Source organism: Nesoenas mayeri (assembly GCF_963082525.1).
Source record: "Nesoenas mayeri genome assembly, chromosome: 2".
NCBI classification, from domain to species: domain Eukaryota; kingdom Metazoa; phylum Chordata; class Aves; order Columbiformes; family Columbidae; genus Nesoenas; species Nesoenas mayeri.
This window is the reverse complement of record NC_137543.1, coordinates 96,508,666-96,525,036: the sequence shown is the minus strand read 5'-3', so window position 1 is coordinate 96,525,036 and position 16,371 is coordinate 96,508,666. Positions and strand designations below refer to the sequence as shown.

At 48.9% G+C, this 16,371-nt stretch overlaps 1 long non-coding RNA gene across 1 annotated transcript in view; it reads right to left on the bottom strand.

Moving 5' to 3' along the window:
* Window positions 1-15,422, bottom strand: part of LOC308037395 — a 293,259-nt gene extending 277,837 nt beyond the window's left edge. The window contains exon 1 of the long non-coding RNA XR_013921792.1: window positions 15,124-15,422. This is a non-coding gene — a long non-coding RNA (uncharacterized lncRNA). The remainder of the gene's footprint in view (window positions 1-15,123) is intronic.
* Between the last annotated feature and the right edge of the window lie 949 nt (window positions 15,423-16,371).

The window sequence follows — 16,371 nt, the reverse complement described above, 5'->3', positions numbered from 1 at the left end:
TTTGGTTGTTTGGTGGTTGAGGTTTTTTTGGTCACTTGGCTTAAGTAGGTTGAGGTTGGTTGGGGTTTGTTGTTTTCAGTTGTTTTGTGCTGTCTGAGGCTGGTTGTGTGTTTGTAGGTTATTTCTCAGAGGCTTCATGTTGTTGTAGCTGGGTTCTTGAAGGTCATTGAAGGTTGTTTGTATTTTGGTTTTGGTTAGTTGCTTGAGGTTGCTTGAGGTTGGTTCAGGTAGTATGCTGTAGATTGTTGAAGGTTCTTTTTAGGTTGTTGATGGCTGGTTGTTTGAAGATTTTGAAGCTAGATTGGTTGACATTCTTGAAGGTTGGTTGGTTGCAGTTATTTAAGGTTAATGTAGGTGATTTTTGGTTGAAGGTGTCTTCCCTTGGTTGTTTTAGGTGGCGTATCTGAAGCTGTTTTCGTTGAGGCCGTTTTCAGTAGTTTGGTTTAGGTTTGTTTAGATGATTTTAAGTTGGTTGGTTGGTTGGTTATTTTAGGTTGTTTCTTTTCAGTAGGCAGTTTAGGTTGGTTGGTGGGTGTCTGTGTTCTCAGGTAGGTTGGTTTAGGCAGGTTTGATTTAGATTGTTTAGGCTGCTTGGAGGGTTTCTGTTGAGATTGGCTCAGGTTGTTTGGTTTAGGTTGGTTTAGTTACTTTTTGGTAGGTTGTTTTAGGCAGTGTTATTTACGTTGCATGTTTTGAAGATGGGTTCCTTCAGGCTGGGGTGGTTTAGATTGGTTGTTGAGGGTGCTTTAGGTGCTTTGGTTAGATTGACATTGTGTTTTGTTGGTTTTAGGTTGTGTCTGGATGATTTGGATGTGACCGCAATCTGGCTGGGACATGTGTCCCCCCACTAATCACCAGGCTGGATTGGGCTGTTTCTGCTGTCTCAGCAGATGTCTCCTTCCTCCTTCCCTGCTCCACGTGTTTCCCTCCCTTGCTCAGAGAGGACGACCTTCCCCGCTAGAGGCGAACCATTGCTAGGTCAAGGGGATCCGGTAGCTGCGCTGTGCTGGAGAACCTCCAAACAAGCTCAGGGTCCATTAGTAGGAGAACCTGGGGTAGTCAAGCTTCCAAGAGTGCAGCCACATCCAAGTGAGACACTGCATGGGGTAGGGTGACTGGTGGTTGGAGTTTTGTTGTTGAGGTTTTTTAGGATGTTTTAGCTTCGTTGCTGACATTTACTTGATTTAGATTGGTTTTTAGCTTGGTGATTGTAGGCTGGTTTCAGTGGTTCTATTTAGCTTTGGGTTGTTTGCTTTAGGTCATTTTGGTCAGGTTATGTCATTTGGTTTCATATGTTTGAGGTTGGTTTAGATGGGTTGTTATCGGTAGTTTTATCCTTTATCAGATTGTTTTGAAGTTGTTTGAGGTTGTTCAATGGTTGTTTTAGCTTAAGATTGGTTGGTGTCGGTTTGGTTACAGGTTGCTTAAGATTGGCTGAGAAATGCTGGTTTATGTAGTTTTAGATTGTTTTAGGAAGGATTTTTTAGATCATTTGGTTTGGGTAGGTTTGTTTTAGGGTGTTTAGGTTGGTTTCTTTTGTTTGGTTTAGGTTGGTTTAGGTAATTTGTTGTAGATTGTTTAAGGTTCTGTTTAGGTTGTTGGTGGCTGATTGAAGTGTTTTAAGGCAGACTATCTAGGTTGTTTAAGATTGGTTTAGGTGAGTTGTTCTATGCTGGTTTAGGTAGACTGTTCTAGCTAAGTTTGGGGCCACCTCGTGGAGCAGCAGGCGCCCAGCCCAAATGGCCCAAAGAAGCCGTGGCAAGGGTCCGTGCTCAGTGCTGCAGAGGAAGGCAAAAAACCCCCGGAGACGCTTGCTGTCCCACGTGGGGGGAAAAAAAGCCTTCCTCCCCCCAGCTGCAGGGCACGAGAGGCCATCTTCCTGGTGCTTGAGCAGCAGGCAGGAACCGAGCCAAAAGGGCCCAGAGGAGCTCTGCAAAGCGGTCATGCTCAATGCTGCAGAGGAAGGCAAAAAACCCCCGGGGACCAGTGCCAATCTGCCCCGGGGGAAAAAATTCCTTCCTGACCCCAGTGCTGGCGATCGGCTGTTCCCTGAGCATGTGAGCCAGACCTGGCTCCTTGTCCCACAGGCTGCTCACGCCCCCCAGGACCTGCCCAAGCCCTAGCCTGTCCTATGCTATCATCCCTTGAGCTGGAGCCATCTCCCGGACTTCCGAGAGTGCCCAAATGCCTCTGAGCTGATGGACATTGGGGGCAAGAATCCTTCCTGCGCCTGGTGGGACACCAGTGGGTGTTCCAAGCACAGAAGAAATTCCCTTGGTCTCTCCACTGCTATCCAGCTCAAAAGGATTTCCATCCATGAGCTGAGCTTGGAAGGTGGCAGCAGATCACCTTGCAGTGGAGAACTTCCAGCAGCCTCATGCAAGCTCTTCCTCCCTCAGCCCCTGCCCTGTGGTTCCAGCAGCTCCTCAAGTGCTTCCTCCCTCCGGGATGTGTTGGGGCTGCCCCCGGGCCAGCTCTGGCACTGGACACGGGACCCGGCTGCTCCTTTTGATCCTGCTCGGGGCATTGTGAGTGCTGCGTTGCCGGGTGCTGGCATTGTGACACGGGGGTGACAGAGCCACGCGTGTGCAGCCCCGCCCACCCCAACCCCGCCCAGCACCCTTGGGAGGAAGCCTTTGGGGTGCTGGCCCCAAATCAGTCCCTGTCGTCTACAGGACAGGGAAGTAATCAACCTAACCATGTCCCTTTTCTGCCAAAACACAGTGTGGATTTGTTGCCAGTCCAGCCTTACTTCCAGTACTTCTTCCTACAGCCCTGTTACGATTTCCTGACCAAACCTGGGAAGAAGAAACAAAATGCCAGAGATGAGAATTACTGAATGCAACAAGAAGACACAACAGAGGTGACGGAGGAAACAGCAAGAGGGGAAGGAGAGGAGGAGCAGAGGACATGTAAGCAAACAAGACCCTTGAATCTCACCCCATCAGAGGTATGATAGAAGGGTTCCCAAAGACCAGGCTCTGAATAAAAAGCATACCTCGTAAGCTTCTGTCTCCAAGTCTCTAATTTGCTCCTCAGCCTCAGGTCTGCTCTGACAGTAGGCCACATTTCTCTGCCTCATTTCAGCATCTGAATGCTTCAGAAGAAATGTGGGAGCTGCTGCAATAGCCTTTACCAGGTTATGAGCCTAAAGAGGGATGGGAAAATAGGAAGGGGGGAAAGGGTTAATGGGGGAAAAAAAAAAATCAAAGTTTACCAGTTTTGGTCAACAAATTTTCCTGCAGCTTCTAGATTCCCAGCTTACTTGTACTGAAGCCGCGGTCTCGACAGATACAATTGTACACTAGATCTGATACAATTCTTCTCAGTTTTACTAACAGATGCATAATGAGGAGGGTTTTTTTGATGTTAGAATCTATTATTGCTGCAGATAGCATAGACGATGACTTGAAGTTAACAAAAGAGCATTTCTCCCCTCCACTTGCCCTGTTCATGAAGCTGACAAGGCAGAAGCATATACTGTTGCTCCTGTGTGGGATTAATCTCACAGCAATTACTGAGGCCAACCTGTGACTGCCGACCAGGAGCCATCACTGCCCGTGTTTACATGGCGTTCGTGTCACTTCCTGGCTCGGCAGCACACAAGACAATATTCCAATAACGTATCTGCCTGATGGTGTTACAGAGTTCGAGCCAACGGCAGGGACTTGTGTACGATCTGCCGCAATAGCTTTTGGAAGGTCATGAGCCTAAACAGGAGTGGGAAGAAGAAGAAAGGGGAAAGAAAAAGTTAACTGGGAAAAAAAATTCAAGTTTCCCACTTTCGGTCAACAAACTTTCCTGCAGCCTCTATGTTCCCCAGCTGACATCTAGGGAAGCCACAGTCTCAGCAGATACAATGTTACACTAGAACTGATCCAAATCTTTCCTGTTTTTTTATTAGTTGCATCACTAGGAGCATGTTTCCTTTAATGTTAAAAGCTGTTATTGTAGCAGATCACATCATAGTGATTGTACGTTCAGAAGAAGACTTTTTCTCCCTTCCTCCCGTACTGCATTTCTATTATTTACAGAGGGAGAGAGACAGAAAAAGTCTGAAGGATTTGTAAAATTTGCTGAGACTTAGAGGGCAAATCTTGATGTGGAAGGACCATTCAGCCAGCCAGCCACAGTCCAGGAGGTTCCTCCAGTGCATTGATGATATCTTCATCATGCAGATGGTGGAGGAGCCGACTAGGAGAGGTGCACTGCTGGATCTCATCCTCACTAACAAGAAGGGGCTGGTCGAAGCAGTAAAGGTTGAGGGCTGCCTGGCTTGCAGTGACCACGAGATGGTGGAGTTCAGCAACTTGTGTGGCAGGAACAGAATAGAAAGTAGAATTGCAAGCCTGGACTTTAGCAGGGCTAACTTTGGCCTTTTCAAGCAATTGCTGGGGGAAATCCCATGGGCAAGACTGCTTGAGGAAAAGGGGCCCAAGAGAGCTGGATTGCATTCAGAAATTACTTCTTCCACGCTCATGATCAGAGCATCCCCACACGTAGGAAGTCAAGGAAGGGAGCCAGGAGGCCTGCGTGGTTGAATAGGGATCTGTTGGGTATGCTCAAGCAGAAGAGGAGAGTTCACAGGTCATGGAAGCAGGGGCTGGCCCCTTGGGAGGAATATAAGGCTGCTGTTAGAGGATGTAGGAAGGCAGCTAGGATAGCCAAGGCCTCCTTAGAATTACAGCTGGCGAGAGGCGTCAAGGACAGCAAAAAGAACTTTTTCAAATACATAGCAGATAAAACTAATACCAGAGGCAATGTAGGCCCACTGATGAACGGGGTGGGTGCCCTGGTGGCAGAAGATACAGAGAAGGCAGAATTTCTGAATGCCTTCTTTGTCTCTGTCTACTCTGCCGGAGGCTGTCCTGGGAAGCCCTGTACCCCTGAGACCCTGGATGAAGCCACGTCAATGGAGGAGTTTGCTTTAGTCGATGAGGACTGGGTTAGGGAGCAATTAAATAGTCTGGACATCCATAAATCCATGGGTCCAGATGGGATGCATCTGAGGGAGCTGGCTGAAGTCATTGCTGGACTGCTCTCCATCATCTTTGCCAAGTCTTGGGAAACGGGAGAGGTGCCCGAGGATTGGAGGAAAGCAAATGTCACTCCAGTCTTCAAAAAGGGCAAGAAGGAGGACCCGGGTAATTATAGACTGGTCAGCCTCACCTCTGTCCCTGGGAAAGTAATGGAACAGCTTATCCTTTGTGCCATCTCAAGGCACATCAAGGATAAGAGGGTTATTAGGGGCAGTCAGCATGGCTTTACCAAGGGCAAGTCATGCTTAACCAACCTCATAGCCTTTTATGAGAACGTAACAAGGTGGATGGATGGTGGCAGAGCAGTGGATGTGGTCTACCTTGACTTCAGTAAAGCCTTTGACACAGTCTCCCACAGCATCCTCACAGCTAAGTTGAGGAGGTGTGGTCTAGACAATAGAGTAGTGAGGTGGGTTGCAAACTGGCTTAAGGAGAGAAGCCAGAGAGTGGTAGTCAATGGTGCGGAGTCTAGTTGGAGGCCAGTACCTAGTGGAGTGCCTCAGGGGTCAGTACTGGGGCCAGTATTATTCAATATATTCATTAACGATTTAGACGAGGGAATAGAGTGCACTATCAGCAAGTTTGCTGATGACACTAAGCTGGGAGGAGTGGCTGACACGCCAGAAGGCTGTGCTGCCATCCAGCCAGACCTAGACAGGCTGGAGAGATGGGCGGCGAATAACCTAATGAAATTTAACAAGGGAAAGTGTAGAGTCCTGCATCTGGGCAGGAACAACCCCAGGTTCTAGTATAGGTTGGGAAATGACATATTAGAGAGCAGTGTAGGGGAAAGGGACCTGGGGGTCCTGGTGGACAACAGGATGACCATGAGCCAGCACTGTGCCCTTGTGGCCAGGAAGGCCAATGGCATCCTGGGGTGTATTAGAAGGGGGGTGGTTAGTAGATCGAGAGAGGTCCTCCTTCTTCCCCTCTACTCTGCCCTGGTAAGACCCCATCTGGAATATTGTGTCCAGTTCTGGGCCCCTCAGTTCAAGAAGGACAGGGAACTGGTGGAGAGGGTCCAGGGTCGGCCAACGAAGATGATTAAGGGAGTGGAGCATCTCCCTTATGAGGAAAGGCTGAGGGAGCTGGGTCTCTTTAGTTTGGAGGAGACTGAGGGGTGACCTCATTAATGTTTATAAATCTATAAAGGGTGAGTGCCATGAGGATGGAGCCAGGCTCTTCTCGTTGTCAAACAATGATAGGACAAGGGGTAATGGGATCAAGCTGGAACACAAGAGGTTCCACTTAAATTTGAGAAAAAACTTCTTCTCAGTGAGGGTGACAGAGCACTGGAACAGGCTGCCCAGGGGGGTTGTGGAGTCCCCTTCTCTGGAGACATTCAAACTCGCCTGGATATGTTCCTGTGTGACCTCACCTAGGCGTTCCTGCTCCAGCGGGGGGATTGGACTAGATGATCTTTTGAGGTGCCTTCCAATCCCAAACATACTGTGATACTGTGAGACATTCAGAACCTGCCTGGACACATTCCTGTGTGATCTGCTCTGGGTGAACCTGCTTTAGCAGGTGGATTGGACTAGATGGTTTCCAGAGGTCCCTTACAAGCCCATCCATTCTGTGATCCATACTGGAGTGCTAGAAGAGCCACGAAGGAGGTGTTGAGCATTGATAAGGATCATGGCTGAAAACATTGTGACTAGTTCAGCCAGAAGAAGACACATTCAGAGCAGGAGGCACTGCAATCTGCACATCAGCAACGAGCTAAGGAGCCACAGATCCAGGCTGGCTGACCGACAGGAGATGGAGGATGTGCTGGAGGGCACATAGCCCCATCTCCTGATATGCCCAGCTTGGCAAACAAAGGGGAAAAGTTGAGACCCCATTATCATGGCCCAGGGCTTGTCAAAACTTGTTGGTCTTTTGCAATCACCATTTCCCCCTGGATTTCTGCAAGACACTAAGGGAGACCCTCAGTGTGGCCCAGGACTTGTCCAGACTTGTCCCTGTGAAAAATGCGGTTTAGCTGTAAACTTGAGGAGCCAAGATAGCGAAGATTTACAGCAAAAGGGGACGCCAGTCTGGTTTCATTCAACTTGGCACCTTGGGTCCAAATCAATTCAACAGAATGAGCCAAAGGTAAAAAGTTCACTGTGATGAAGCTGAAGGAGCCTTCATCCAAAGACCCCTCCTCAAATTCCCCAAGTGGCACTGCGCAGGCGCAACAGGGGAGCGTCTATGGAAATGGTTATCTGAGACTCATTTTAATCAGAAGCAGGGAAAGGTTATGAATGTTCAGTATAAATGAAAATAAGAATGGTTTAATAGTTAAGCATGTTGAACTAAGTCATATATGTAATTCTCTTATTTGTATTTGGTGTTTAGGTCGTAATGGACTATGATATAAACATATCCACGAAGGGAACTTGTAAACAGGATTGTGTAATAAACATTTAAGAAGAGGAGATAAGGAAACCAAAGCTAGATTGAGAATTCTAGCAGCCACTGGAGGAATATTAAAAAAAAAAAAAATAGTGAAGAATGATGGGAGGTGTGGGTGGTAACTTAGAGAGTCCACCAGTGATAGGAAGAATAGAGTTGCATGTTGTCCTGTTGCTCCTGGGGAGTGAAGGCCAAGAGTTTGGAATACGATAAAAAGTCACCACCTAACGGCAAAACCAGGAAAGGCGGGGACGCTACCCTTGCTACCGAGAAGACGACGAACTCGGCTGCCAGCTGCAACTTGGTAGGCCAGAGAGGCAGAGGATCTAGAAACCTGGACCTGATCCTCTTGCTAGGAGCGGTGACTTATTGTTCCCAACTTAGCCTGGCCAACCCCTGTACCAAATGCTATGAGCACGTGAGAATAGGACGACTGACACAATATGTTCTCAGTTATCACACTCATGTTAATTCTGGGTGTTATGACAGAACAAAATTGGAAAAATGTGAAATCCAAGGGCAGAAGTTAGAGGTAGCAACAAACCTAGGGAAAGGTGGACTCGGTGTAGGCTTTGTCTCCTGCCCTAGGGGAGAACAGAATATCTGTTTTACACAAGCTGGTATGTGGGGCTATTCAGATGGAGGGAGAGTGCAAGATCAGTATAAGGAGGAGTTAGTTAAGAATGTCACTCAGGAATTGAAAAGGAGGCAAGAGAAACAGAAATTGGTACCGCAAAATAGTGATTGGTATGACGAAATAAGGAAAAAAGACAAGGGATTACAATTACCAACAGTAGGGAAAAACCTGTTTATAGATCTTATGGAAAAGTTAGCCCGGGAATTAAATGTCACATCATGCTGGATATGTGGGGGGTCTCAAATGGCAGAACAGTGGCCTTGGAGAGGAGAGAGTGTAAGCCCAGAAGGATTACTGGTATGGAACAGGACTCATGTAACTGGGGAAAAAAGACCAGAAGGATGGGTATTAAGTCACTTAATAATAGGGCAGGTATGCATATCAAGGGATGATGGTAAACCGGGTTTTACTGAATACGTTGGGCAAACCCCTTGTAAGTTAGTGTTACGAGTAAATTCATCAAATACCTCTCTTCTTCCTACTTGGTGGCCAGGTCCATCTAATGGATATTGGTCTCAAAATTGTAGCCTGGGAAATGAAACGATATGCTGGAAGAATCGAAGCAAAGCAAATCCTTTTGAGGAAATTGGGGATTTAAGCAGATATTGGCAGAATCCTGGCTCTACGGATGTAAACAAACCATGGAAAGCTCCCGATGGATTCTTTTGGTTTTGTGAGAATCGAGCTTATAATGAGTTAATGCCTAAATGGAGAGGGTCTTGTACAATAGGGATAATTCAACCAGCATTTTTCCTTTTACCAAAGGAAAAAGGGAGTCATCTGGGGAAACCTCTGTACGAAACTTTAAACAGAGAGAAGAGGGGTTTAATAAATATTCATTCAACTTGGCATCTTGGTCCAAGTCAATTCAACATAATGAGCCAAAGGTAAAAAGTTCACTGTGATGAAGCTGAACGAGCCTTCATCCAAAGACCCCCAAAGACCCCTCCTCAAATTCACCAAGTGGTACATAAATGATAAACAAACTTCTACATCTGTGGCAGCCTGTTTCAGTGCTCTGTCACCCTCACTGAGAAGAAGTTTTTTCTCAAATTTAAGTGGAACCTCTTGTGTTCCAGCTTGATCCCATTACCCCTTGTCCTATCATTGTTTGACAACGAGAAGAGCCTGGCTCCATCCTCATGGCACTCACCCTTTATAGATTTATAAACATTAATGAGGTCACCCCTCAGTCTCCTCTTCTCCAAACTAAAGAGACCCAGCTCCCTCAGCCTTTCCTCATAAGGGAGATGCTCCACTCCCTTAATCATCTTCGTTGGCCGACCCTGGACCCTCTCCAGCAGTTCCCTGTCCTTCTGGAACTGAGGGGCCCAGAACTGGACACAATATTCCAGATGGGGTCTTACCAGGGCAGAGTAGAGGGGAAGAAGGAGGACCTCTCTCGATCTACTAACCACCCCCCTTCTAATACACCCCAGGATGCCATTGGCCTTCCTGGCCACAAGGGCACAGTGCTGGCTCATGGTCATCCTGTTGTCCACCAGGACCTCCAGGTCCCTTTCCCCTACACTGCTCTCTAATATGTCATTTCCCAACCTATATTAGAACCTGGGCTTGTTCCTGCCCAGATGCAGGACTCTACGCTCTTCTGTTAACTTCAAATCATCGTCTATGCTATCTGCAGCAATAATAGATTCTAACATCAAAAAAACCCTCCTCATTATGCATCTGTTAGTAAAACTGAGAAGAATTGTATCAGATCTAGTGTACAATTGTATCTGCCGAGACCGCGGCTTCAGTACAAGTAAGCTGGGAATCTAGAAGCTGCAGGAAAATTTGTTGACCAAAACTGGTAAACTTTGATTTTTTTTTTCCCCCATTAACCCTTTTCCCCCTTCCTATTTTCCCATCCCTCTTTAGGCTCATAACGTTGCAAAGGCTATTGCAGCAGCTCCCACATTTCTTCTGAAGCATCCAGATGCTGAAATGAGGCAGAGAAATGTGGCCTACTGTCAGAGCAGACCTGAGGCTGAGGAGCAAATTAGAGACCTGGAGACAGAAGCTTACGAGGTATGCTTTTTATTCAGAGCCTGGTCTTTGGGAACCCTTCTATCATACCTCTGATGGGGTGAGATTCAAGGGTCTTGTTTGCTTACATGTCCTCTGCTCCTCCTCTCCTTCCCCTCTTGCTGTTTCCTCCGTCACCTCTGTTGTGTCTTCTTGTTGCATTCAGTAATTCTCATCTCTGGCATTTTGTTTCTTCTTCCCAGGTTTGGTCAGGAAATCGTAACAGGGCTGTAGGAAGAAGTACTGGAAGTAAGGCTGGACTGGCAACAAATCCACACTGTGTTTTGGCAAAAAAGGGACATGGTTAGGTTGATTACTCCCCTGTCCTGTAGACGACAGGGACTGATTTGGGGCCAGCACCCCAAAGGCTTCCTTCCAAGGGTGCTGGGCGGGGTTGGGGTGGGCGGGGCTGCACACGCGTGGCTCTGTCACCCCCGTGTCACAATGCCAGCAACCGGCAACGCAGCACTCACAATGCCCCGAGCAGGATCAAAAGGAGCAGCCGGGTCCCGTGTCCAGTGCCAGAGCTGGCCCGGGGGCAGCCCCAACACATCCCGGAGGGAGGAAGCACTTGAGGAGCTGCTGGAACCACAGGGCAGGGGCTGAGGGAGGAAGAGCTTGCATGAGGCTGCTGGAGGTTCTCCATTGCAAGGTGATCTGCTGCCACCTTCCAAGCTCAGCTCATGGATGGAAATCCTTTTGAGCTGGATAGCAGTGGAGAGACCAAGGGAATTTCTTCTGTGCTTGGAACACCCACTGGTGTCCCACCAGGCACAGGAAGGATTCTTGCCCCCAAGGTCCATCAGCTCAGAGGCATTTGGGCACTCTCGGAAGTCCGGGAGATGGCTCCAGCTCAAGGGAGGATAGCATAGGACAGGCTAGGGCTTGGGCAGGTCCTGGGGGGCGTGAGCAGCCTGTGGGACAAGGAGCCAGGTCTGGCTCACATGCTCAGGGAACAGCCGATCGCCAGCACTGGGGTCAGGAAGGAATTTTTTCCCCTGGAGCAGATTGGCACTGGTCCCCGGGGGTTTTTTGCCTTCCTCTGCAGCATTGAGCATGACCACTTTGCAGAGCTCCTCTGGGCCCTTTTGGCTCGGTTCCTGCCTGCTGCTCAAGCACCAGGAAGATGGCCTCTCGTGCCCTGCAGCTGGGGGGAGGAAGGCTTTTTTTCCCCCCATGTGGGACAGCAAGCGTCTCCGGGGGTTTTTTGCCTTCCTCTGCAGCGTTGAGCACGGCCCCTTGCCACGGCTTCTTTGGGCCATTTGGGCTGGGCGTCTGCTGCTCCACGAGGTGGCCCCAAACTTAGCTAGAACAGTCTACCTAAACCAGCATAGAACAACTCACCTAAACCAACCTTAAACAACCTAAATCAGTCTGCCTTAAAAAACTTCAATCAGCCACCAACAACCTAAACAGAACCTTAAACAATCTACAACAAATTACCAAACCAACCTAAACCAAACAAAAGAAACCAACCTAAACACCCTAAAACAAACCTACCCAAACCAAATGATCTAAAAAATCCTACCTAAAACAATCTAAAACTACATAAACCAGCATTTCTCAGCCAATCTTAAGCAACCTGTAACCAAACCGACACCAACCAATCTTAAGCTAAAACAACCATTGAACAACCTCAAACAACTTCAAAACAATCTGATAAAGGATAAAACTACCGATAACAACCCATCTAAACCAACCTCAAACATATGAAACCAAATGACATAACCTGACCAAAATGACCTAAAGCAAACAACCCAAAGCTAAATAGAACCACTGAAACCAGCCTACAATCACCAAGCTAAAAACCAATCTAAATCAAGTAAATGTCAACAACGAAGCTAAAACACCCTAAAAAACCTCAACAACAAAACTCCAACCACCAGTCACCCTACCCCATGCAGTGTCTCACTTGGATGTGGCTGCAGTCTTGGAAGCTTGACTACCCCAGGTTCTCCTACTAATGGACCCTGAGCTTGTTTGGAGGTTCTCGAGCACAGCGCAGCTACCGGATCCCCTTGACCTAGCAATGGTTCGCCTCTAGCGGGGAAGGTCGTCCTCTTTGAGCAAGGGAGGGAAACACGTGGAGCAGGGAAGGAGGAAGGGGACATCTGCTGAGACAGCAGAAACAGCCCAATCCAGCCTGGTGATTAGTGGGGGGACACGTGTCCCAGCCAGATTGCGGTCACATCCAAATCATCCAGACACAACCTAAAACCAACAAAACACAATGTCAATCTAACCAAAGCACCTAAAGCACCCTCAACAACCAATCTAAACCACCCCAACCTGAAGGAACCCGTATTCAAAACATGCAACGTAAATAACACTGCCTAAAACAACCTACCAAAAAGTAACTAAACCAACCTAAACCAAACAACCTGAGCCAACCTCAACAGAAACCCTCCAAGCAACCTAAACAATGCAAACTAAACCTGCCTAAACCAACCTACCTGAGAACACAGACACCCACCAACCCACCTAAACTGCTTACTGAAAAGAAACAACCTAAAATAACCAACCAACCAACCAACCAACTTAAAATCATCTAAACAAACCTAAATCAAACTACTGAAAATGGCCTCAATGAAAACAGCTTCAGATACGCCACCTACAACAACCAACGGAAGACACCTTCAACCAAAAATCACCTACATCAAGCAACCTGCACCCACCAGCCTTCAGCAAACAGCCTCTCACAACCACCCTCAAAGAACCTGCCTCAAACCAACCTCAAACGACCTCAACAAACTGTACCAAGCTACTAAAACCAGAAACCGAAACCAAACTAACACAACCAGCGCTACAAAATCGTCAGAAGACAGCACCAATCAATGAACCCAGCAAAATCAAGAAAAAGAAACCTCCGAAGCTAAACAACATAGATCAGCGGTAAGAAAATCACATCACACAACCTAAACCAACCCACCTAAACTAACCAACCGAAACCAAGCTAAATCAGCAAACCTGAAGCAAGCAATCAAAGACTGACAACCTAAACCAAACTTCACAGACCTTAACCTAAAACAACCAGCCTTCAGTGACCTACGAACACACAACCTACCAACAACGTAATACGGTGTCAAACAACCAGTCTCAAAAAGCCTACCAAAACCAACTCCTAGAAACTGACCTAAACCAACCAGATGAAACCAACCTAGAAAAACCCAACAAAACCAAAACAACAATAGAAACAACATCAACAACAAAAACAGAACACCAAAGAAGGTAGAAAGAAACAGGCAAAACCCAAACAAGTTACAGACCAAGAAGGTAGATGTAGGAAACAGCATGCAGAGATGTTGCATGGGGACCCAGTGCTGTGGAGCAGCCACTGGTGTCCTGTCAGGAACAGGAAGGATTCGCAGCTGCCACTCGGCACCTCTCCCTGCGGGCAACACCAGCGCCTGGCAGGGACCAGAGCGCTTCTCGTGCACCCTGCCCAAGAAGCACAGCAGCAAAACAAGGTGCACAAGGCAAAACATCTGCTTGTCATTGCTACACGTGATGCTTTGGAAAAGCTCCCACAGTACCACATACCTCTTCTTTCGTGCATGGTCAGTCCCGCGCCTCATTCTCAAGGTTCTCCCTCTTCAGGAACCAGGCAAAGCTTGGCCTCTATTGCTGCTGCTGCTCTCTGCAGCTCTGGGACTGGTGTTTCAAGCTGGGCTGTTTGTTCAAGCTAAACGGAAAAATGCATCAGCCTGCTCCTGGCTACACGTGGGCTTGTGTTAAGGATTGTGAGCATTGGCTCTGAAAAAGAGTGAGAAACGAAAATGACATGGAATAACAGAACATGACAAAACACAAAATGAAGTAAATTAAAATAATCAAATAAAATAAAATAGAAACACTTGTATCCATTGCGTTTTGTGTGCTGGAAAGCGGGTTTTAGGGAAGAGTGAGGGGAGAATGAAGGAAGGGAGAGGGAGGGGGGAAGAGAAGGGAAGGGAAGGGAAGGGAAGGGAAGGGAAGGGAAGGGAAGGGAAGGGAAGGGAAGGGAAGGGAAGGGAAGGGAAGGGAAGGGAAGGCAGGAGAGGAGAGGAGAGGAGAGGAGAGGAGAGGAGAGGAGAGGAGAGGAGAGGAGAGGAGAGGAGAGGAGAGGAATTCTGCTTTGTTATGCCTGGAGGTCTGCATGACAAGCCCTGAGAGAGCCCTGAGGGCTCCATACCTGAAATTGTGTGGGTTTGACTGAAAGTGAACTCATTTTCTTCATGGAGTTAGAAACCTTTCTTTTTCACAGCTCGCACAGTCATTATTTGGAATTAGTTTGAGAACACGAGATAACACCCCAGCACAGAGCTAATGTTTTTGGTTGCTCTGGTCTGAGAGCCAAGGACATTCTCACTGCTCTGCCCACAGATGTGACGTATCGAGGAAGGGGGGCAGAGATGGGGCAGAGCTGGACTGACATCCAGGCTGACCGATACAAGTATTTCATCCCATTAGCGTCATGGGAATTATTTAGGGAGGGAGGGGATCTCTCTCACTCTCTCAGGCGTGCAGTGCAATCTTGATAAACTGGCCACATGGGTCAAGAAAGCTGCCTGGCAACCAAACAGATCCATTGCACTCTTCTGCTCAGCACAGCAAGATTTGCCCTCTAAGTCTCGGCAACTTCTTGAATATCACCCATAATCAATCAATACAGGTTTCAAATAGCAACATGGCATGACAAAATAATACATTCTTCTCTTTAAGTCCACTCCTTTTTTTAATCTTTGCCTAGACCTTCAGGAAACGTCAAACCAAACTCACTACTGAGCAGTTCAACACACAACCCACGCAAAATAAAGGCTACCAATTAGGAACCCGATTACAAGCATCAATCGTGCAACTGCTACTCTCTGGCACGGCTGCCCTGAACCCATCACCCCTAGAGATGAAGTCGAAGGGAGAAACTACTCAGCTGGCAAATATTCCAAAACCACAAACACGTTTTGCTCACAGACCCAACAGCAAGTTTCCCCTCAGCAAACAAAAGATTAAACAGCACCAACAAGCAGAAATAATACTCACAAGTGTGACCCATCTTCTGCGGGATTTTCCCGTACCGGCCGACACCGCCGGACCCGGCGGGCACACCCGCTGCCCCCGCTCCAGCTGCCCGCCAAGCGGCGGCGCCGGCCGCGCCACCCACGCGTGCCCACAAGCGGCCTCGCCCTCCCCGCCCGCCCGCCGGGCACAAGACGGACCCCAGCGCAGCCCCGCCCGGGCACCGGGAGAGCGCGGAAGCGTCGCGGCGCCGGTTCCCGAGCGGCAGCAGCAGCGGCAGCAGCAGCTCAGAGGGGCTGGTGCTCGCCTTGGCCGCCGTGCTGGACACACACCCGACCAATCGCTACCGCCTCCCGCAAAGACCGACCCAGCAGCCCCGACGGGCGGATGGCAGAGCCGTCGCTCCTCGGCCCCGCCCCGTGTGCCGGTAAACGCGGGAACGAGCGGGAGTCGCGCGGTTTGGCTGCTCCCGAGAGAGAGCTGGAGGAAAAACTCTTCCCGCCCCCTGTCCCTTCTTCTCCAGCCGGGCAGCCTCCTGCAGCTGCCGCCGCTCCAACCGCTGCCGACAGCCCGGTGGCCCCGATGTGCCACCCCACCCTTCCATCGGGCTTTTTCTTGTGCGTGGAGTGGCCGGTGGAGACTCTTCTCATTAACTCACAAGAAGGTTGTTGCAAGAAGGATTTCTGGAAGCGCTCGAACATCCGTAGAATTGGCTTGGAGCCAAAAAAGCACTGTCTCTTCAAACACGTTTTGCATTCTTAACACTACAGCACTAAAGAAAATCGGTATTTCCACTTGTACAGCCATTGCACATTCTGTGGCGGGTCAGAGTCCAGAAGAACCGCGCCTTCAGAAGCTCTGTCCTCTGCCTCGGAGGGTGACGCTCCCTCCAGAAACGCCCCCACCTCTCAGAGGAGGGACAGCTGCTGCTGTCCTGGGGCTGCAGGCTGGGCTCTCAAACGAGCCGACTTCCCGGGTCACTCCGAACAACTCGGCTGTCGGCTCCTGAAGGGAAATGCAACCTTTGCAACCCCCTGATGCCGCTGCCCTGCTGGGCTGGGCACAGGAGCCCTTCGCCGTGACCAGGGCAGGGAGATGCAACGCTGGGCTTGACTCGCTGCGGAGCTGCAGGGCTGGTGTGTCACCCTGCAGCAGAGGGGGATGAAGTGCCAGCTGGGGCAGTGACAGTGACTGTGTCAGTCAGCGCAGGCAGGTGACAGGAACAACCACGAAGCCACTAATGAAATGCAAAGAGTACAGCGAGGGAAAGAG